Source organism: Dermacentor andersoni, chromosome 1, assembly GCF_023375885.2.
Source record: "Dermacentor andersoni chromosome 1, qqDerAnde1_hic_scaffold, whole genome shotgun sequence".
Classification (NCBI taxonomy): domain Eukaryota; kingdom Metazoa; phylum Arthropoda; class Arachnida; order Ixodida; family Ixodidae; genus Dermacentor; species Dermacentor andersoni.
In genome coordinates, this window is record NC_092814.1 from 374143771 (window position 1) to 374168494 (window position 24724).

At 45.3% G+C, this 24724-nt stretch overlaps 1 protein-coding gene across 1 annotated transcript in view; it reads right to left on the bottom strand.

Annotated features, from left to right (window-relative positions):
• The window catches only part of LOC129381199 (homeobox protein Nkx-3.2-like), a 151212-nt gene extending 127741 nt beyond the window's left edge, over positions 1–23471 (bottom strand). Inside the window, exon 1 of the mRNA XM_072285864.1 lies at positions 23367–23471. The gene's annotated coding sequence lies outside the window, so the exon portion shown is untranslated. The remainder of the gene's footprint in view (positions 1–23366) is intronic.
• Positions 23472–24724: the final 1253 nt, after the last annotated feature.

The window sequence follows — 24724 nt, forward strand, 5'->3', positions numbered from 1 at the left end:
AAACGGGTATAGCCGATACTCTAATTGACATTAAGAGGGAAAAAATTGTGCTGGGCAGGTCATGTAATGCGCAGGTTAGATAACCGTTGGACCATTGGGATTACAGAATGGGTACCAAGAGAAGGGAGGCGCAGTCGACGACGGCAGAAGACTAGGTGGGGCGGTTAAATTAGGAAATACGCGTGCGCTAGTTGCAATCAGTTGGCGCAGGACAGGAGTAATTGGAGATCGCAGGGAGAGACCTTCGTCCTGCAATGGACATAAAATAGGCTGCTGATGATGATGAATTAGAAAGAACACTTAACCTCTGTTCATATGTGCACCGTTCCCGATAATCTGGTCTCTACAAAGCTGACTTTTTATCTTGGGTGCGCTATTCTGAACACCTGGTAGCAAACTTGCATAGTACCTCCTTTGTGCATCGTGCGTGATAGGCCACCACCTATGTTTCAACAGTTTGCCATCCGCTCTGTGGAATAAAAGCTACGATCAACACTGTGCAGGTCACGTCGCGAATGCGACTATAACTGCGGGAGACTCTTGCAGGCGGCGTAGCGGCCGCGCACGCAGCAGCCTCGAAGGAACGATGCTCACTCGTCGGGGTTCGCTTCAGGACTGAATGTTTATTTTACAAAACAAAAAGACATCGCAGGGAAGAGAAAAGGAAGATAAAACAAAACACAAATCCAAGTTAACCGTTGGCCGCAGCAGCACTTTCGTCCCTCTCGGAGGCGCCGGCCATTCCCACTCAGCAGGCGGTCCGCCAAAAACACGCGGTACGGATCAGGTTGCAGGTCGAGACGCCGGCCGCGACGCTAGCCCAGCGGGGCGCCCCTCTTCCGCTCGCCAGCTTCCTTTGGTTCGTCGTCAGGCCCCCAACCACGGGTCCAACGAATATGCGGCGGTCGCTTGCAATTCTTAACACGCTGCTTCTGCCTTTCTCTTGGTTTCTCATATTTGTTGAAGCTTTTGTTCGTGTCCTACCTTGCATATCAACATTAGCTGAAAATGGTTAAACTGCAGCTCATTTCTAGTTTGTTCTTTTGACATGTTCCCATTTTCACAGAATAATCACTAAATGTCCCATATATTTGTCTTCGTTACATAGTGGTATCTTCACATCAGAATAATTGGCCTCACAGCAGGTAGTTTGGAAAAGCACGGCAGGATGGTGAAAATGAAAGGCTGCAAATCTGCACCACAAAGGCAACGTTTGCATCCATGTGAAAAGAAACGGTGCAATACATGTTACTTCACTCATCCCTGGAAAAGGAACCTTAAGAGTACTTAGCTTTTTTTTTCTGCGGTAGCAATAATATGGACAATCCAGGCAAATTTTTGCCGTCGCCGGGATGTTCCGTGTAAATTCCAAGTGCGATAACACCGTCGCCACACGTCGTATGCTGTATGTGAGAGTGAAAGCACGCGAGGGCAACCGACGGTCGCTACTCAATCCGGCGCTTGCGAAGGAAGAAAGCGGAGAGCAAATGCGCCGTCTTCCGTCACGCGGAAAGGCCGTGGGAGGATGGCAGGGAGGCAGGGGGGCGGCGTTGTGCTCCGGCAGTAACTGCGCATTTTGCGACCGGGCGCAAGGGGAACTGACGATCTCTGCTCAATCTCACGCGCCATATATGGAGGAACGCGGGCAGGGAGCGGGGCAGGGAGGGGGGGGTGGTGGCTTCAACTTTGCCAACAAGTGCGTACTTTGCGTGGTCGCGCGCACCGTATTACCTCTGTGCGCGCTGTGTTGTCGACGCTCTTGCGTTGAAGCCGCACGGAGGTCACTTCGCTCGCTACTACTACCCCACTTGCTCACACCAGCGTTTCGACATCGAGTGTCCGCACTCATTAAGTGTGATGTGTTCATGTTTGCTTCTACGCGCTGACCCCACGCTCTTAATTCAGCTAGCAAACCAGTGTTTCAAAGCTTATAAGGCCGATAAAGCTATTGTGCTTACTTCGTATAGCTGTATACTAATTTGCTCTCGCAATCGATGCTTCGCCTTTCGGGAGCAAATGCGACTTTTTGGTCTTTCTTTCCATGTCGTGTTTCATGCGAACAGCATGCAATGGCAGCACCAAGCAGTTCCTTCGTTTTCACTCCCTGTGGTGGCAAGCAATTTTGAAGGCTATTCCCATGAAAAAAGCACTATTTCAGTTTTGACTTGCATTGTTCAGGCAGGTATGGCTGACAACTTTTGGTGAGTAATAGTGTTGCAGAAATGGGTACTAAAATATACTCGAGTGTGCTTGGTTCTGAGAAATGCGTCTCCATTTCGGAACAGTTATATCTTAAATATTTTCCATCTATGTCTACTCAATATATGTACGTTTCGTTTTGTTGTGCGGAATCTCATTTGGTGATTGTTTTACTGTATAACCATTAACAGATAGAATGTTTCTATATGTGCTGCTTCTTCATTCCAACAGGTTCTTCGTGATTTCAATTTCCTAATTAAGAAAGTTGGAACGAAAACAATGCAACACGGATTCCAACATATCAGCCTAGCCCTTCGTGCTGCTTTGGGTGAGAAGTAACAGAACCTGATGCCTCTACTGGATCTGGACAGCAATATCTGTGGGACAAAGCGCAAGAAACGTACGGTATGGATGGCTGATCAATCTGCTGCTTTCAATTGTAAGCCGGTCTCGATGTGGAAATTGCGATACATGCCAGTCGAACTGAGCAAAGCTTGGAAGTTCAATCTCGTAAACAAGAACAACATGATATTGGCCCTTATTCCTGTAGCATCTTAACAGAGCCCTTACGTAATTTTGATATTTGACTGAGGCTTTGCTTTGGTTTCAGACTGTGTCCAAGGAGAGCTGGGTGATCTTGGTTAATTTGTCTTGCTGAGAGTTGCTTAGCTTGCAGCACAAGAATTAACCATTTGGTCAATACCTACCTGTGTAGTTAAGAAAATATATCAAGACTATCGTCTTGCTAAAAATTATCCACTTTTCTTCTTTCATAATGCGAGACTTGTGGGCTAGTTGGTATGACATTATTTACACAGTAGGGCAGAGGCACATAGACGACGAAAGAAAAAGACGGGACACAGCGCTGATTACTTGAGAAAACTGCAGAAATGATGGTAAAATACAGCATGGCCTTAGTTGCCAGTATTGTTCGCATGTCCACATTCAGGGACATGGGAACGGCCGCCACCGTAGCACAATTGGTAGTGCAACGCACGCCTGATGCGGAAGTTGTGGGTTCAGCTCCCAAGACTGAAGTAGTTTTCTCGCTTTCTTAGCTTATAATTTCTACAGCTCAATGAAAAACTACGAATCATTTTACCTGTACGTCATTAGCTGGTCGCTTAATATGAGACGGTCACTTATGAACCTCACGTATTAGGTCCTCTAATCTCGTTTGTTTTAAATAAAATTACACTAACTATTCGATACGATATATGCAGTCGGTTTTTATTTTTGCGGACATCACTCCACGCATTTGCAATACTCAGAAATATACCACATATAGCTCTTAGAAGCAACAAAGACCATCATGGAAAACGTGACCTGTAATGTCTTATTGAAAGTGACTGCGCAGCATTGAACTGCTTCCATATGTATATCTTGTGAAGCCATTATTCTTGTGTGGGAACAGATCATTAACATCTGAAATTCAAGGTAACAAGGCATTGTTTTTATTTCTATTGCAAATAACAGACCAGTTATGCTGATCGTTATGCATTGTTATGGTTATTGCAAAGCTTCTGCATGACCTCAAGGCATGGGATGCAATTTTCGTTCTACTTGTGAGTTTATAAAATCATGCAGGTATTTTGCAAGAGCACATAGCCTGTGCACTTACGAGTGAGTAACAGTTTGAATGTTTTGTCACTTTCCATATAGTATAACATATTGCTGCATTATCTTCGTCGTGTCGAAATCCTCCACTGACGCTCCCAACGAACCGGAACTTACTTGATGTTCACGTCGACGGTGTCCCTTTGACGGCGTTGATATGGAGCCCAGCGATCCATAATGAGTTGTAACCTCCGTCGTCGACTAAGGAAAGTACTCACACTTCCTACTACTCGAGCCGTACGCGTGGGCGATGGCAGCACTGTTGACGTCACTGAAATGTGTACTTCCCGTATAAGCATCGCCGGCCGCCACGTTTCTGTTTTTTTTTTTACAGTGCTGACCAATTGTCTTCATGACCTAATCCTTGGACTCGACTTTCTTACGCCCCATTCAGCTTTGATGGATTGTTCTGCCGGTGCCCTTTGCCTCGAACTTCATCTACTCGCGCATATTCGTGCCGAATTGCCGAACAATTTTAGTACGACCGCCTTCGTCCGCCTGCCGCCTAAAGCCTTGACTTTCGTCGATTTGCTATCATCGTTTCCTGTTCCCGATGGTAATTACGTCACCACACCTGTTCCTGATGTCATTTTGATGCGCATATCACTGTGCCCCACTCCGTCGTCACCGTCGCCGATAACTGCACATGCCTCTCTGTCGTTAATTTTGGCCTGACAAAAAAGTTCTACCCAAAGGCATATCGGTTGCAACGATCCGTGCTATCGACGATGACCACGTTACGACGTTTTCCGTAGACGTCTGCTCAGATTCTTCATGATGTCCACAGGAGGTTATTTGCCCTGATGCAACATTTCGTCCCATGATTGCTGCGGACCTATCGCCTGAACAAGCAGCAGTTCTGGGTCGCCTTCCGGTTTCCTACAACAACACATACGACCTCAGCAATCGCCAATTGGGCCAGACTTCAATTGTTAAGCATCACATAAATACTGGTGATGCCAGTCCTATTCGTCGCCGGCCATTTCGAGTTTTTGCTTCAGATCGTGGTTATTCAAGATGAAGTGAACAAGATGCTTGGCAAAGGCATCGTTGAACCTTCATCGAGCCCTTGGGCGTTGCCCGTGGTGCTTGTTAAAAAGAAAGATTACCAAAAATATTAAAATTCTTGAGCTTCTTCAAAATTATTCACTGTGATACTCGCGAGACATTTTGTAGTTAAACCTTCTCTTCACTGGCGTTGTAAGATGATTTATTCGCTCTTCAAGAATCCTTAGTGACTTAGGCATGCACTCAACTAAAAGTTCAGTAGTAAGACGTAGGATACGAATATAAACTGTAGGGTGTAAAATTGGGTGAGCTTTTTTCATGTTCGTTATGTTGGCCGCAGAAAAGGGGTCAGCACACCGAGAAAAGAAGCATTCAGGGCAAGCGCTTAACTAACAGATCACAGTTTATTGCAATCTGCAAGGAATAAATGCAAACATACCATGCCTCAAGTAGCGTCGCGTGTGCGTAGGTTTCCGAACATGTTCCAAAAACCTACGCACACGCGATGGTACTTGATCTTCATATCAATTCATCCTGCTTTCCAAAAACGTTGCCTCGCCGCATCGCTCATAGAACATCCGCAACAAACCTGCAGTTCTCCCAAAGACTCAGAAAAAGATTTGAAAGCCATTCATGTTGAACTTTCACGTAACAACTATCCTGCTTCATTTGTGGCTTCAGTGTAGCGTCACCTATTCCGCCAGCCTAGTGCTTCCTCCGCCATATTTGTTCCTGGTAAACGTGCTGCGAAGTACGGAGGCTAAGGCCTCGCTAGTACCGGTAGTAGCGATGCCTTAGCCCGCGTAATTTGTTCTTTTGATGCGAACGTTGCACATGCGCCAGCGAAAAAAAAAAACCTGAGAAACGTGCTTGTAAATGTGAAAGACAAGCTTCCGAAAGAAAGGTACCCGGTGCTGTGTATTATATTCCTTGTGCAGACTGTAGTCATGTCTGCATCAGCGAGACGGGTAATTTTCGAACGCGCATCAAGGAACACTATTTTGATGTAAAAAAAGTGTCTTCTACCGCTTTTGTTGAGAATTCTGTAACAGAAAGACCTAATATTGACTCGGGAAAGGCGCCTATGTGCTAGCCACTGAAAGTAATCTAACTTCGCGGTTGCTCCTCAAGCCATTACTAATCCAGACTACTTATTCCACGTTGAAGCGCAATAACAGCAGCCTTCCTTTCGTTTATGCCCGCTGTCCACACCATGTATCCACACGTACATAATCGTCTCCCCCTTTCGTTTGCTTTCATTATGAACAAGGCCCCCGTATGGGAGCCGATACGTCTTGTTTTCTTTTAATGTTTTTCTTTTGCGTCCTTTTACATCACACAATGAGCAATCCCGACTAGACGAGTTTTCGTCAAACTCTTGATCTCATGGCATCAACTAGATTTTCATTAGGCCTCTTTGGGAGACCCTTCATCTCAAGGTTTTGTTGACGACTGTATTGCATAAGTTAAATAAGCTCGTTCTGGGTTTTCCTTGGTTGTTTGTTTAGTTGCGGATTTTTATTCGGAAGTGCTATTTGTGCTCGCATCAGTCCTTCAAGTGTGACCTTAAAATCTTCGAACTGCATGTTCATAAGTGACACAGAAATGTGAATTTCATGCGTTTCCGCGCATGCTTTCGAACTGAATGCATCAAATTTGCTACATAGTTTCGCGTACATCCTAACAACGTCCTTCACTACGCCATTTACGAACAATACGCACACTACTAGTCAGCGCAGAATCTAAGATGCTGGGGAACAACACGTGCCTGGAGTGCCCGCAGTTATGCCAGATTCGAGGAACGGAGCGCTCTTATTTATTTACATATACTGCAGGCCCTTTCCGGGCCCAAACAGGAGTGGGTACATCAGTGAGTATGAAAAGAGTACAAAGTATAAAAAATTAATGAAGACAAACGCAATCATTGTTCTATAAATACTGCTTCTACAGTGTTTGCATTTCTACAGAGAAAGCAGAAAAACAACTCAGCTAGTCGGGAATGTAAACTATCATATCTCAGAAAATGTCATTGTCTCTATGTTTTTCACAAATTATTCGTGTCGTGCAATTCGCTACAATGCTCGGTAATTTCTAGAAAGAGAATATGGCCTGGGGTAATAACGAATATTTATTGGAGTTTACTCTGTTTACTCTGCTAAATGGGTGGCGTATGGTTTTACAGTGGTTAGGTCTGGTCGAGTGCTTAAAGCGGTCATGTAAGCAGCTGGAACAAGGAATATTCTAATGTCCATGCTAGCGAAGGTATATAAATTTAAGTTTAGAAAAGATTCTGCGGTTTTTTAGTGGTTGAAGATTTGCTCTCTTTAATAGGCTGGTTGCGCTACTGTATCGTGAGTAGTCCGAGTAGATGAAGCGGGCTGCTAATTTCTGGATATTATTGAGTTGGTCAGTGAACTATTTTTGAAATGGGTCCCATATTATGTCTGCATATTGTAATACTCGTCTTACTAGGGTTTTGTGGGCATTTAGTTTACCTGATGATCGTGCATTACGCAGTCGTCTTTTAAGGAATAACAGTTTCTAAGGGCACGCTCGAAAATTCAAGTAATGTGTGCTTCCCAGTTCAGATTACTTGTCAGTGTGACTCCTAAATATTTGTCCTCATCGTACTTGGCGATTTCAGTTGAATACATTTTGTTTTATTGCCGTTCAGCTTCATACCCCATTTGAAACTCCGCGCTTATATGTCTATCAGGGAATTTCGAAGTCTAATTTGATCATCAAGATTGCCTACAGTTGTGTACACTACACAGTCATCTGCAAAAAAGGGTGTATTTGTATGCGTGATTGACTGCAAAATTCTATATCAATGATGTAAAGAAGGAATAAGACGGGTACTAAAACCGAGCTTTGGTGTGCTTCTCAGTACACGCCTAAATATTCTGAAACACGGTTGTTTATGACAACGCACTGTTTTCGGAGTTGTAAGAAGCGGCAGATCCATGATATATCTTCACTGTCGATTCTAAAGGCCGCAAGCTTTGCAATTAAGTCATGATGCGGAACAAAGTCAAACGCTTTCGAGAAGACAAGGAAGACTGCGTCAATCTCACCACCCGCCGTGGTTGCTCAGTGGCTATGGTGTTAGGCTGCTGAGCACGAGGTCGCGGGATCGAATCCCGGCCACGGCGGCCGCATTTCGATGGGGGCGAAATGCGAAAACACCCGTGTACTTAGATTTAGGTGCACGTTAAAGAACCCCAGGTGGTCGAAATTTCTGGAGTCCCCCACTACGGCGTGCCTCATAATCAGAAAGTGGTTTTGGCACGTAAAACCCCATAATTTATTTAATCTCACCCCCTATGTTAATTGCATCAAAGAAATCATGGGTTATCTCCGCAATTTGTGTTGTGGCTTAGAGACCTGATCTGAAGCGATGTTGTTGTCCAAAAGGACATTCTTACTTTCCAGATGCGCTATAGTGCTTTAACGATTATAAGTTCGAATAATTTACAATACGTACTTGTCAATGAGATGCGTCGATACTTGTTAAGTTCGAGTTGAGAGCCAGACTTGTGTATGGGAATAATTTTTGCATGACGCCAGTCTTGTAGAATTTAATGTTGCTAAGGGCGTTTCATAAATTTTGTGCAAATGCAATGACACTGCATTAGCATATCGGCTCAAAAAGGCGTTTGAAATGTCATCGTTACCGGAGGATTTCTTCACATCAAGGTTTGGTAAGGGACATAAAAGTTCCTCTTGACTGACGTTTAAGGTAGGGATTGCTTCTTCGAACGAGTTAGGAGGCATTGGAGCGTTCGTAACTTCCTTTGCAAAGACAGACTAGAAAAAGGTGTTAACTGTTGCGGCGATGGATTGAGGATCCGTGACCCTGGTCCGAAGAATTATTTATGTTATGCAAGGTTTTTCGTTAGATAATTATCGCCAGAATTTATGTGCATTGTGCATAAATGAAAGAAGGGTAGTGTAATGAAATCGGGATTTCGCTTCTCGAACTCTTTTTGTGCATGCTCTTGATAAGTCCGTCGAGATCTTGCATCACGCCTGCTTTACGCATGCGCTTAATTTTTCATTTCAGTTGATTTAAACCATGCGTGACACACAGATAATGTCTGTCAGGGTGTTTTTTACGAGACGGAATCAAATTCATTTCACAGAAATATACAACATTCTTAAATTCTGACCCCATTTGGTGTACACCCTTGCAATTTTTTAACAATATCATGCGAGTGTCGACTGCAAGGCGTGTCAATGGCTTTGCAGCGGCGAGGGTTGCAGGATTGGCAACTTTATGTGCGGTCGTGCAAGACGAATTCTAGTTCGAATGTATTCTGCGGCGCTGTTCGGCTTTAGGGTTGCACCTCACCGCTACAGGGCCACTGACATGCCGCGCGGTCGACGCTCGCGCGATATTGTTAAAAAATTGCAAGGGTGTACGTAGTTTGTAGCGTTAAGTTGGGCAAGGTTGGATTCCAAAGAGACTAGCACCGCGTCTGCGCGTGCGTAGTCCTTGACATAGACAAACGACTGTTTGAAAGCCGTTCATGTTGCTGCCGTAGGACAAGCCATTGAACGCAACCTGTGATCAGACATACCTTTGTGTAGTGTGATAGCGAATCCTTGCAGTGCATTTCTCACGAACATGATGTCCAGAAGAGGAAGTACCAGCAATTCGAGTGTCCGCGCAGACCGATTCGCGCATAGAAAAACTGAAGGTGATGTAAAGTTCTGCGTTCCTGATTTACCTACTGTCATGGCTCAAGTTAGCCGAATTAGTTCCTGGTGAATCACCCGTCAGAATAATTTTCGACCTTGAGTTTTTATGGCGCGCGATGTAATCGTAGTAGCTGGGCGGAGTACTCGGAGGCCGTTACACGCCCCCAAGCAGTATCCTTTTACCTGCATATGTGATTCTGCACCATCAGCTTTCATGGTCAGGCATATGTTCTAAGACTGTGTACTGTAAGTTATTTTTATAGTAATGGCTACTCCACCACCTCGGGTTATTCTGTCTCGGCGGATCAATTTGTAGGAAGCAAGAACGACTTCACTATCCTGCAACTGTGCATGAACCAGAGAGAGAGAGAGAGATGCAAATGAGAGAAAAGCAGGGAGGTTAACCAGAGTTAAAACCTCCGGTTTGGTACCCTGCACTAGGGGAAGGGAAAGGGGAAGTAAAGAAGGAAAGAAGAGCGTGACCAAAAAATAAAAGCATGAAACAATATGAAAAGGGACGGAATGGGATAATTATAGTCTTTCTAATAGGCCACTGTCAGGTAAAAAGGTCAACAAAGCCTTGACCGACTTTCGCTGGACGACAGTTCATGTCGGCATTCCAAAACTGACTGTTCTGAAAGTGGCCTGTCGTCAAGACGTGCCAGCGCGGCCGCTAGTGACAGCCGGTGCGCGCTGTATCGAGGACAGTGGCAAAGTACGTGTTCGATAGTCTCCTCGCTACCGCAGTGACTGCAAGCCGTGCTGTCGTCCACACCGACTCGGAAGGCGAAAGATCTTGTGTAGGCGACACCAAGCCACAGTCGGCAAAGTACTGCTGTCTCGAGTCGAGAGAGTCCAGATGGCGGTCGAAGTCATAGGGATGGGTCCAGTCGGTGTAGACATGTGTGCTTCAAGCTTTGTGTGTTCCATGAAGTTCTGATGGCTTCATTTGCAAGCACACAAATTTTCATTGCAGCGTCTGCTCTTGAGAATGGAATGGAGTCTTGCAAGCCCTCCTCATGTGCAGATCGTGCTGCTGCGTCGGCATGTTCATTGCCCATTATGCCACAGCGCATGGACCAAGTTTCTGTTATACCTAGGACGTGTGGATTATATATATTAGGTTTTCAAGAAACTTGAATTGTTTAACCATACCCAATGCATTAAACGACACGACCCGTAAAGATTAACTTTTACTTTGTCACTTCTTCCTCACATCTCATTTGCATGAGACAGCGTATCTGCATTTTGATTCACGTGCGGATGCCTGGGTCGTGGTGAATTCTCTTCTTAATTGTCCAACGGGGCTCCAAACATAAATCGTGCCATTGACTTTCAACTTGTCAAAGGAAAAGTCAGACTCTTGTGCCCTTGGAATTCTCATCTGTGGCTAAACGCGATAGCTTCGATCGAATGTTTTATTTTTTCAGAAAGGATATGGATATTTGTGCGCCGCCTATTTTGAGACACTGAATTTTTTTCCCCGTGAAATTTTACAATTGCAGAATGAAAGGGCGCAGTAGCCGCCCGCGACAAGTGCCGACCCTCTCAACTCGCTCTAAACACTTGATTTAAACGCTTAGCGTATTTTTGAAAATATTTAGTTTGACTTCATTCTCCAAAGACTTGGCATCCTCATCAGGTTCTACGGTTACACCATATTCACACGTGTACTTGTTTATCTTTTTTCGAGTAACCGCATCTCACAGTGTAACTAATGTTATCGCTCAGAGCGGGACGCGCCCGCATGTATTGGAAGTTTCTCGAGTGTTACCGATGGTTCTATCTGCTGTCTGTTGTCAACAAATCTTGTGTAATCTCATTGCATATGCGAAGCGAATTGAGTAGAACATTCTGGTAGACATGCGTACGTCAGCAATACCTCTGGAACTTTCGATGACTCATGTATAAAATCCGACGCGTTTAACCGGCAGATCAGATTTTATTTATTTATTTATTTGTACATACTGCAGTCTATACAGACCAAGCAGGTGGGCGTATTTCCGCAAACACACATGTAGGACAAGAATAATATATGCTCTTGTGCTAGACATATGGAACAGGAAAAGGAAGAAAGCGAAGAAAAAAAGTAACAAGTTGGCATTTTTGTATTGCAAAGGACGATATTCACACTATCATAAAAATGCACTGGCATAGTCAATATCACATCAAAATAACAAGTTCTCGTCAGAACAAAATGCACTTGCATAGGCGATAACATGAATAAAAGAGGGGAAAAATAACATTCCATATCATTGTGCAAAATACATGAGTAGTGCCTGGTCAAAATTATCAGCAGAGAAAATTTCTGAGAATTTCGAAGATCGCCGACCATGTTCTGCGCTATCGCTGTGCTTCGAGGGTCACTTGCTTTTGTGCGCACAAGTACGCACTAGTGCGCACAATCGCCGATATCGTTAAGGATGGGGTTCAGCGATCACTTGGGGTTACTAAACTGCAACCACCGTCGCCACAGCCCCAGCCTGAAGCGATGACATACGCCGCCGTCGCCCATCGCCAGATTCTCTCTCCGCGTCCGCACCAGGGCTTCATAACACCGCGATTCAGTGGCCAGACGCCGCCGCCGCCAAACCGCCTAGCTGTCGGCCAGCGGAAATCTCCGAGGAAGACAGCCATTTGGTGTGCCCCCGATCACCGCCCGCTGCGGACCATTGCGAAGAAGCTGGCCATGTGTACCGCCGGTGCCCATACCTCGACACGGGACTGCGAGGCTTCGCCGTCAACGCGCCGAGTCCAGAGCTTGGGGAGCGCCCTCGTGACATCCCCGACCACCTCACCGCCACTCAGTGGAGTTCTCGAAGGCCGCCTGTCTACCAAATAGCGCTACCGCTAGCGCGCCTGCCACAACATATCACCCAACGTTGAACTTGAATTAGCATGCAAGTCTGCGCTTTACGTCGTCCCCATGCAAGTGCGACTGACTTACTTGAGCGATTTCACTTTCTACAGCAGCAAAGTAAAACGTGCTATAATAAGCAGGCGCTGCGACTTTTTCTTTTTTTTTTTTGCGCCATGGATGAAAAAGCTGGCGAGCCGACGGCCACTTATAACATTTTTCTTCACGGGTGCCCACTGCAAAGAATCACAGAACTTTTTCCAAATTATGGAATCAACACTGGCGACAAGAATGACGCGGCTGGAGACAGAGTTTCCTGCAGAAATTACCAGAGGAAACTCTAGCGCTGCAATCGTTTAGCCACCATGGTGGTCTGATATTCGCACTTCTGCATTCAGACGTTCTCGTGGCTTTCTTTACTGCGCTTTATATATGCCTTCATTGTCCTAAATCTAAGATCAATCTACACTTTTCTAAGCGCAGAAGACTGCGCACACGCGCAATCGCTAATAATTGCCATGGTTCAGCCTGCATAGGCGGCCAAATCGACACGCGCCAAGCGTCTCAACGCGCTGGTTTGCCCGTGAGAAATTCATAAGGGCGTTCTCGATGCCTGTTCTAAATGCACGCGTCCATGGCGTAATGCTATCAATGTCGGGCTTCTGTGCTAGAGGTCCTTGTGGGAATCCTGCAGTCGGACAATTGTTATTATGTTTATTTATTATTCATTACAGTCATTTGTTGAAGACGAGATTACAATACCACGGAGCCGTTTGAAGCTAGAACGACCAATTTTAGGCAAAACCATGTACTATCCATCATTACCATGCTGGCTGAACCACTCGGCCTGCAGCTCTCGTAGGCATTAGCGTCATAGTTCCCTCTACCAATTACTGCATGAAACCCTGTGTCTGGAGACAACCACCGTTGTAGGAGCACATCACATTTTCACGGCACGCACAAGCTCCTGTTCGCGAACGAAGTTGTCGCACCTAAAGCTAGTGACGACAAGACGCGCACGGCCATGCGAGCTTTACATAAACGCTCTATTCCCAACACACATGATGGCTGCAGGGCCGCCATGTTGGCTAGCTGATTGATTATCTAGAGGTCACGTGTTTTGAAATATTCGCCGCGAAGTGGAGCTTTAGCAAAACGCAATTTTATGTTGTTATCAAGATGACAGAGTGTTACGGGGAGCTGCAGACATTTTGGAATAAGGCTTTTAATCTTGTCCTTTGTGGCTACTTGTGATGTTACCGCTTAAAAATGGAAGTGAACGGCAGCGTGCAGAACCCCGTGCAATGAATCTGCAATTTCGCGAAATTGTGGTAGCGTTCTGAGAGAGCCGCCATGTCAGCTACCTGATTGGCTCGATGAATACTCAGTGAGGAGCGTCACTGGAAGGACTGTTTTGTAAACGGCAATTTGATGTTGCGTGACGTTGAGCTGGGCCAGAATTGCGCAGATTTTATGCCATAATTTGTATTACTACGAACCGCGCAATTCCGCTTATGAGCGGCCATCGCAAATGCGGCGGAGATGCGTCTGTATCGCCGTATTTTCCCTGTACACTTTGGTCCCGGGAAATCCCTTTGGTTGTAATTTGTGCTCGTAGTGTTTGCATCGCTCTCGGATAATGTTGTTTGGTCATGTTGTGGGCCATACCTTTTTAAAGAGTCGTTTATTTGAAATTATTGGTTGAACATTACAAATCTACTGTGACCGTGCGCATTTTCAATGCTACATATGAATTGTAATCAATAATAACTACTTTTTACATCATCAGAGGTTATGACTACGGTGACTTAAGTTGCAAAGAAATGCAGACAAGGTGCCGCTGAAAGTTTCATCACATAAAGTCTCTAGATAAAAATTTCCAAGGTAGCGCCATACATTATTATTGCCCCTATCCCTTTCACTGTCACACTTTAACGCTTCTCTTTTCTCGCATCCGTGATTGGTGCATTGCTGGCACGTTATGTTTCAAACAGCTGGTGGTGATATTTATTATTTTGCGGACGGTTCCAAACTAGTGCGCCTGCGACAGTGATCCGAGCTCTTTTGCCGGAACAAAAGACGTAGTCCTAGCCCGCACATAAAACACCGGCTAGTGCGTTGGGTTTCCTCAAGGAGAGAGGATGACGCCGTTTCCGAAGGATGCCATAAAAAGCCGTGAAGGGGCTTCGTTTGCTCTGCTTCAGCTCCGTTTCCACGCGCAAGAACTTGTTCCCCTGCGCGATTCTCTTTGTGAAGGTACATCGCTTGCATCGTTCCAGCTGCGGCTGCTCGCCGTCTTGACGATACATTCTCCCCTGCATGGACCGTCGCTACAACAAATGTTTTGATCCGTCACAACAGCCACGTTTGCATGAAGGCAGCAGTGGCCTTCGTTTGATCTAGAGTATACTTCTTCAGCAGTTTCATGCAGCTTTCATCCAACAGCTGAGGCGAACGTCGTTCTGAATATTTACGCGCGTACTTATTTACCCTTTTTCTGGGGACGGCATTTCATCCCCTAACGTAGTGACTTAGCGGCTATGGTGTTGCGCTGCTAAGCACGAGATCGTGGGATCAAATCTCAGCCGCGGCTGCTGCATTTGGATGAGGACGAAATGCAAGAACTCCCGTGTCCGTTGCATTGGGGACACGTGTTAAAGTTCCCCTGGTGGTCACAATTAATCAGGAGTCCCTCACTAAGCCGTGCCTCATAATGAAATCGTGGTTTCGGCACGCAAAATCCCAATATTCATACATTAGAATGATCGCTCAACGCCAGACGCACCTGCATGATTTGAAACTTACTCGAATGTTACTGTTGATTCTATCTGTTCTGTAATCCTTATGTAATCAGATTGCATGCGTGACGCGAATAGTGTTGTACTTTCTGAAAGGTATGCACGAACAAGCAATTACGCTGGAACCATCCACGAGTCATGTATAAAAGCCAATGTGCTCGACCGGCAGATCACACTTCAACGACCGATGAGTGCGCTTGCCGCTGTCATTCTGCTGCTTGTTTTACTGGGTGCAGATTCGCCATATTAACAATTCGTTTCGTGACTTGAATTGTGCCACTGCGGTTGTTCAACGTGCACTACAACGTGAGATCTGGTGGAGCTGCATTGACGTTCATGCACCAGACGTGCACGTCAAGCCCATACCTTGAACACAAAACCAACATCGCCCGGGACCATCGAACTAGCCGCAGGCTACAAAATCTGCTAATAAATAACTTTTTCTGCAGGAATCAAATGCTGCCCGTAACAAGCAGCTGCGATAGTTTTAAAGCAGGAGTCAGCTCGAAGTGATGCCTTATATGCATCGAACCTCCCGCAATATGAAGATGCTTATGGAAGAATGGCGGAAACGAACAGGGACGATATAGAAAACGAGCGCATACTGGCAACAATGAATTATGTTGAAAAACGCGCAAAATATATACCCTGGTATAAACACGTGCAGCAGCTTAAAGGTTAGTGGTTAAATAATCAATTTCTAGTTAGCGCAGACTCACCAATGTCCTTGCCCCGCACATGTCCCCGGACTTATGAATAAAGAAAGCTTGCGCAGTCTCCCTCGCTATTATGTTATTCTATTTTTGCAGCACCTTGGTATCTCTTACCAACGGTTTGCACTTACATTCTTTGCGATGTAGGCACGGATTAGACGACGGCTGCCCTTTCAAAGAAGCTCTGTGGTCCATTAAACGGTTATTCAAACACCGTCCTGTTTGGCCAATGTACCACTTCCGGCAGGATAGGAGAATGTGATACACGACACCCTTTCCACAGTCAACCAACCAGTCACGGTGTTTAGCATCACAATCACTACACTTCTGTGCATTGCCTTCAAGTTTTCTTCATACCGCTGCGAAAATGCAGCCCAACTTGTTTCTTGCCGACAAGACGACATTTACGCCAAAGCTACTACCCACCTTTTTCCTGCGGTGAGACAAGGGTGGAAAGATATAGAATACTGGCGACTGGCTTATCATTAGCGTTGACCGCTCTTGTCACGACACCTTTTGCTTCCAATTTTAACTTGCACAGTAATCTTTTACTGAGAGGGGCTACAGTACTTATGGGATCGCGCCTAAATCGCGCCAAAATTTATGTTCACTGGAAACGCGAAGACTTGTTACCCTCTTATTTCACTTTCACAGACTTTATTAAAATCTTGCGCCGTTCACAGAATCTCATATCAAACCCGCCCATCGCATCTTTCCCCAATTAGAACACAGCTTTAAAGTACAACCAAAGATCGCTCGTACCAAGCTTATGCGTCATTCGCCATTGTTCCTTGCCATTTACCAATAGAATAAGCTGCCTGCGGAAATCGTTTCTGTCAATAACCACGACGCTTTTGTGAGCAAACTGAAGTGCTTATTGCGCGCCGACTGTTAGAATCGTATTGTGCCGACTGTTTAGAATTGTATTATTCTCTATTGTTTCCACTACCATTTTAGTTCTACTTTTTCTAGTAAGTTCTCAGTGTTTGCAGTGTATTTCAGTAAGGTTTATCAAGTTCTGCTCTCAGCAAATGGCGCTCGTTTTCATTAGTTATTCACCGTAATACGTTCTGCAATGTTGCATAACCCCCTATGTATTGCCTGTAAAAAGGCCTTCAGGGTACATGAATAAAGAAAAAATAACTTGGTTGCCTAAGCCTGTTAAGTTGATAACAAAAAGCTTGAATCGTTCGATGCGGGCAAGACTTGGGCAACGCTGCTTCTAAACAGGATGTGGCAATACCGTTCTTCACTATATAGCTTCGAGTGACCAAAACGGAAATCCAGAATGGCTTTCACAGACCTCGGCGAATACACCCAACAGGCATGCTTGCGCCCAATTAGGATATTTAGATCCAAAAACCGAATACTCTCTTCCCTAGGAACTTCGAAGGTGAAGTTCGCGCCACAACACTTCTCTTTAAATATCTTGAGCACATTCATTCTAGTAGTGACGCAGCCGTTCGCTTCAGCAAAAACAAGATAATCGTCAACATAACGTATAGTATCTAGCACGACACGTTCCAACACGCCCGCTAGGTCACTATCAATCCTACTCAGGTTTATTTCACTAAAGAACTTCATGAGAGCGAACGATGAGCGTCGAGGATAAATGCACTCTAAAAAACGTTTGCACCCTTTGGGGTGTATACCTGCCACGCAACGATAATCGTCATCTGCCTTGATGCGTTTCCTTTCTTGAAAACGCCGCGCCCGCTACTTTCCTATCGGTAATGCTATGTCATGCTGATAATGCGCATGCCGTTCGTTACTGGAAGATACCGGGCTCGCAGCGTTAAAGAAAGGCAACGCATCAAGGCAGATGACGATTATCGTTGTGTGGCAGATATACACCCCAAAGGGCGCAAATTTTTTTTAGAGTGTACACCAACAGCAGTTCCAGAAAAGCCCCCACAGAAACACCACACTTGTCTTGAAAACACAGTTCATCATCGTCATTCCGTATTAGGTCCTGTACAAGCCTCATCAAAGTGTCATGCTCCAAAGAGTAGAATAAATCCTCTACGTCAAGGCTAAACACAGACATGGGGCAAGAAGCTCCTGTCGCCAGGAACTGGATGACTTCACCAGAGTTCTTCACACGGATGGGATCGTCGATGTAGAGAGGTGTTTTTGCAGATATTCAGATAACAAATATGCCAGGGTATATGTATTGCGTGTTTTAAGACGAACCACAAAAAGAAAGACACGACACACACTGGCGCGTGTCTTTCTTTTTGTGGTTCGTCTTAGGTGTTTGCGCTGTAACGTTAAGTTCAGAATTTGCTGGACTATACACCAGAATTATTTCTGATGGCGAAAAAACTGGTGATTGCTGCAACAAACACGTTCAGGCGTTTGTGAAATGCGTAATGGATGTTGTATATGAAATTCCACTTCCCTGTGGAGAATAATATATGGGGCAAACTGGCCCTTGCGTGAAAGGGTATTTTAGCTTGCGGTAAGAAACAACGGTAGTGCGCATTTGCTTGCGCGTTGTTGAGTTTGAATGTGCGCTCCGCGGCTTCGAGGGATCATCATTCCGTTCAGAAGCATTTGAGCTTGCGGAAGTGTTTTATACTGCCTCGAGAAGGAATACATGTGTTAGTGAAACTTGCATTTCTTTGTTTAGCAGCGATGAAAGGTTTAAGCGTGGCATACTTCGGTGACGAAATCATTATGCTGTTTGGTCAGTGGGTTTGTTTGTTTTCTGCTTCATTGCACATGTGTGTTAAACTCCTTATGTTAACTCCTCTGAGGAAAATAAAACTTCATTATCACCAGCAGCAGCAGCCTGTTTTACGTCCACTGCAGGACGAAGGCTTATCCCTGCGATCTCCAATTACCCCTGTCCTGCGCCGACCCATTCCAACTAGCGCCCGCGAATTTCCTAATTTCATGGCTCCTCCTTGTCTTCTGCCGTCCTAGACTGCGTTTCCCTTCTCTTGGTACCCATTCTGTAACCCTAATTGTCCAACGGTTATTTAACCGGCGCATTACATGACCTGCCCAGCTCCATTTTTTTTTCTTCATGTCAATTAGAATAACGTATATACCCGTTTGCTCTCTCATCCAAACCGCACTCTTTCTGTCTCTTAACGTGATGCCTAGCAATCTTCGTGGCATCGCTCTTTGCGCGGTCCTTAACTTGTTCTCAAGCATCTTTGTCAGTCTCCAAGTATCTGCCCCATATGTCAGCACTGGTAAAATGCACTGATTGGACACCTTCCTTTTCAATGATAATGGTAAGCTTCCAATCAGGAGCTGACAATGCCTGCCGTATGCGATCCAATCCATTTTTATTCTTCTATGAATTTCTTTCTCATGATCAGGGTTGCCTGTGATTAACTGACCTAGGTAAACGTATACTCCTTCACCGACTCTATATAGAGGCTGACTGGCGATCCTGAACTCTTGTTCCTTTGCCCGGCTATTCGTCATTATCTTTGTTTTCTGCATAATAATCTTCAACCCCACTTTTGCACTCTCTCTGTTAAGGTCCTCAATCATTTGTTGTAACTCGTCTGCATTGTTGCTGAATAGAACAATGTCATCGGCAAACCGATGGTTGCTGAGATATTCACTGTCGATCTTTACTCCTAAGCCTTCCCAGTTTAACAGCTTGAATACTTCTTCCAACCATGTAGGGAATAGTATTGGAGAGGTTCTGTCTCTCTGTCTGACCACTTCCTTTATAGGTAGCTTCTTGATTTTCTTGTGTAGAATTAAGGTAACTGAAGAACCTCTGTAGATATTTTCCAAGGTATTTACGTAAGCGTTCTGTACTCCTTGATTACGTAATGCCTCTATGAGTGCTCGTACCTCTACTGAATCAAATGCCTTTTCGTAATCTATGAAAGCCATCTAGAGAGGCTTATTGTACTATGCGTATTTCTCGATAACTTGATTAATGACATGGATGTGATCCATTGTAAGGTATCCCTTCCCGAAGCCAGCCTGTTCCCTTGGTTGACTAAGGTCAAGTGTTGCCCTTATTCTATTGGAGATTATTTTGGTAAATATTTTATATAATACTGGGAGTAAGCTACTGGGCCTATAGTTTATCAATTATTTAACGTCTCCCTTTTCGTGGATTAGTATAATGCTTGCAGTTTTCCAGTTTTCTGGGACCGTTGCCGTCGATAGACACTTCGTATGAAGAGCCGCCAGTTTTCCAAGATTTATGTCTCCTCAATTTTTTATTAAATCGACTGTTGTTCCATCTTCTGCTGCTATTCCTCGTTTCATGTCTTGCAAGACCCTTCTGACCTAATCGCAAGTTATAGGAGGCATTCCTGTATCCTGTTCATTACTGTTTCTAATTGAGGTATCCTCACTCCTCTGGGTACTGTACAGGTCAGTATAGAATTCTTCCGCTGCTTTTAATATATCTTGGAGATTGCTGATGATATTATCCTGCTTATCTTTCAGTGAATACATCTTGGTTTGTCTTATGCCAAGTTTCTTTCTCACTGATTTCAGGCTGCGTCCATTGTTTACGGCTTCTTCAGTCTTTCTCACGTTATAGTTTCGAATATCGCTTATTTTCGCCTTTTCATCAGTTTTGACAGTTCCGCGAATTCTATCCTATCTCTTGAGTTGGACACTTTCATTGTTTGTCGTTTCTTTATTAGGTCCTTTGTTACTTGGGAGAGCTTGCCGACTGGTTGCCTTAGTGCCTTACCTCCCTCTTTAAGTGCTGCCTCTGAAGCCAACCTAGTTACGGTTTCACTCATTAGCTCTCTGTCATCATCGTCTCTCTGTTCTAAGGCAGCATATTTGTTTTCAAGTACTAGCCTGAATTTGTCTGCTTATACCCTTAGTGCCTCTAAGTTGACCTGTTTCTTCTTGACCAATTTTACTCTTTATCTCTTCTAATTGAAGTGAATCCTAGACCTCACCAGGCTATGATCACTGAACCTTACCCTACCTACCACTTCTACATCCCGTACTATACTGGGAGTGGCAGGAATTATGCAATCAATTTATTTCTTGTTTCACAATTAGGTCTTTTCCGGGTCCACATTCTGTTGCTTCGCTTCCTGAAAAAGGTGTTGATTATTCGAGGCTTATTCCTTTCTGCGAATTCTACCAGCATCTCTGCTCTAGCGTTCCTAGAATCGACGCCATAGTTGCCAATTGTTTGTCCTCCAGCCTGGTTTTTCCACACTTTTGCATTGAAGTCACCCATTACTGCAGCATACTGAGTTTGCATTCTCCTCATCGCTAATTCAACATCTTCATAAAACTGATCTACTTCCTCATCATCATGACTGGATGTTGGAGTGTAGGCTTGTATTACCTTTTTTCTTCCTTTTTTATACTTCTAATTAAGTTTAATTACGACTACACCTACCCTCTCATTAATGCTGTACAATCCGTCAATGTTGCCCGCTATGTCATTATGGATTAGGAATCCTACCCCGTATTGCTTCTTATCTAGGAGACCTCTATAGCAGAAGACATGTCCGTTATTCAGCAATGTATAAGCCTCACCAGTTCTAATCTCACTAAGGCCTATGATATCCCAAACAATGTCTGACAGTTCCTCAAAGAGTCCTGCTAAGCTAGCCTCACTCGAGAGGGTTCGGTTGTTAAACGTTGCAAGGGTCAGTTTCAATCGGTGGTCTGTCCGGACCCAGCGATTCTTAGCACCCTCTACTGCGTTACAGGTCTAACGGCCTCCTGCTGGGGACTGAGGGCCATTGGGTAATTGAGTAAGTCATTTGGGAGGGAGTGGCCGAACACTGCACCAGGGAGGCCAATTCCTGTTCTGGTGAGGGAGTGTCTTGTTGAAGCTTAGTGGGCCTTCCTAATTTGGTTGTACCTGGATTAGTGTAGCCCCACTTGCTCTCTGCATCTTTTGCCGGTGACAGGCGTCACTCAAAGCCTGCAGATGGTTTGCACTTTAGGAGGTGAAGTTCTACATCACCATCGTCAAAAAAAAAAAGAAACACCTTGTAGGGGGATTTCAACTTCCGACTATGGCAACCAAGCATTCGACACAGCTCTGTGAGGTAATCACATAGGCGCCGAAGCTATCTTATCGCCGACAAGTACAGCCCAGAGGGCCCTACATATCTAAAAACTTCTTTGATTTATGCGCGATTGATTCTCAATATAGAAGGATTTGTAAATGGTTCTGGCCTCGTAGTTCCGGAATCGCACATGCGCAGACAGCCGTGAACTCGGCTAGGAAAACCCTACAGGCGTACCGACGACCATTCGCAGTTGCCACTACCTGCTCGTGATCTACAGGAGTACAAACGGAAAACTGCGAAAAGGCATATGAGTGAAAATGTAGAATAAATAGCTGGACGCAAACTACGAGCTTTTTTACTTGATGAAAATATGTACGTGAACTTTGCAACTGTTTACATTACGTTAATGATTGCTTATTGTTTGCGCACTACTGCAAACCTTCTCATGACTTTTTCTCTTCCTTTAGCGCTTCAATTATTCTTTTTTTTGGGGGGGGGGGGGGGGGGGGAAGGGCTCTCATTAGAAAGTCAGCGCGAGGCATATCGGTAGAGACAGTTTAAGTCTATTTAGTATATCTCGAAGGCCTGAAACCGTGCTTGAATTATCCACGGTATATGGGTTCTGATGATGGCGGCAGGTGGCACGGCACAGTATTTCTCAATGGTACTAACATCGTGGTTTCGGAGTCTCCCGTACGCAAGCGGCCATGAACGCGGCTAGATTTACGGTATATTTACGGCGACATTGAACAGCACTTAAAAGTAGTGTGGAAAAAAAGAAAATTAGAAAATGAAAAAATTTTATGCGCTTAACGCGAGCTCACTAGTCGCGTCTGGAGGGAGGTACACCCAACAATTATCGGTCTCGGGTATACCTGTCTCAAGCATCGGAGAAGTCTTTCCGAACGAGATGGAACTTAGCTGAAAGTTTCCGCTTCTCCGTATCGATACCCTTTCGTCCTTGTCTCTTTGGCGCGGCACCTCTTCTTAAGCAATAATAAGTAGATTAATTTGCGCTCGGTATAAACATTGAATTTGTAGAAGACATCTTGTGAAGAGCAAGGTGTGTTAAAGGCATATTTAGATTTTATTTGTTCTCTGAACAAAATGAGAAATGAAAGAGGAATTTCAGTAATCTTCGTTGTTTGTCCCCGTTGTATAATGCAGAATTTCATAATTTGTTTATTCATTGGCCACGTGTTCGTACTGTTTGTTTTTTTCTATATACAATAAAGTGGCGATAGCCGGCTTACCGCGCCTACATCTTGGCCTTGCCTGGATTACATGATCTCGCAGAATTTTAGCTGACTGGGATGTGGGAAAGGTACAGCAAGCATGCTTATGAGGCGTTTCCCAAAAAGTGACTATCCAACACGACTAAATCGCAATGACTGAAAACAGCATACACTCGGCGAGCCCGACAAATGAAGGCACATTCGCCTTATTTTGACAGGATCACTGAAATGGGCCTCCATGATGGAGTGACACTCACCCGGCGGAGCGCTGCTGGTATGCCTGCCCTCCTGAGTAGTACTCGGGTCGAGGCTCCGCTGAGGCTCGTTAAGTAGGCGGCGTACGGAGAAGTCCGGCGGCTCCATCGCGGCACTGGTGCACACGCTGTGACCGGCGGCAAGGAAAACCCGGTGGGCGGGCACACACCAAGCTCCTCCCGCGCCCGGCCCCTCGGAGGAGGCGAGCGAGCAACGCACGTGCGAGCGGCACTCAACAATGGGGCATCTTCGGAGGGTCGCGATCTTGAGGCTGTACGCGCGTACAACCACTGGAAGTGTTCCGAGATTTAGGAATAAAATGCAGTCCTCGCAGCATAAACTGCCTACTCATAGATTCTACTCAACCAGAAGAAGCCTATACAAAGTTCACAAGTGTCTTTAAAGGGAAACGATTTTGACGATATTCTACAAATGTACTGAGTCGTTAGAGTAGGTCCTTCTGATCATTAATTGATGCATCTAAGTGCTCCGCGTAAAGCGTGTACCTTATTATAAGGTTTTAAAAATGCACATCGCTGCCGATCGCAGCACACTGCTCGGCGGAATTTTAAGCCGCCCCTACCCATATGACGAAAATCACCCATATGACGTCATGTGGGCGAGCTATCCGATTGGCTGACCAGGGCGCGTGATCGATAATTTTTATGATAAACAAATGATGTTCGTAATAATTGGAATGTTACTTAATTTATTTTATAAAAAGAAAGTAACATAAAGAGAATGCACAAAAAGATGTTTTCAGTACACTTAAGCACTTCCGGCACACATCAAGTGCCATCTGCTCGTGTTACAACGTGCTCCGTCTTTGGCGAGAGCTCCGCCGTCAGTGTCGGTCTGTCTTTTCGTGAACACGATGAATCACCATTGTTGCGTTGTGGGCTGCAGGCGTAGCGACTGGAAATATATGAAGTTGCGAAATCGCGTCCCCCTGCAAGGCAGCAGACGAGCGGAGTGGCTGCAGCGCATCGGGCTATCGGTAACCGATCAGCGCCAGGAATTCCGCGTTTGCGGAATTCCTGGCGCGACACCGCGGCTACGACACCTCAGCTACGACACCGCGCGGAGGCTCAGCAACCAACATCGTCGGACGAGGAAGGCGCTGAAAGGAACGGAGGGTTAGCCACACCAAACGAAGATGCAGACCCTCTGGCGGGCTTTTCGGGTACCAGCCCCAATTCCTCGGCTAGCGAAGAGCACGGAACGGGAGCTGCCAACACTGGAGTCCCGGAAGAGCACGACACGGGTACTGCCAATGCTGGACCTCTGGCAGTTCCAATTCGCAGATCAAACCGGCGTCGCAAGGCGCCAGACCGTTTCTAAAGCTCCTCTTAAGGGGAAG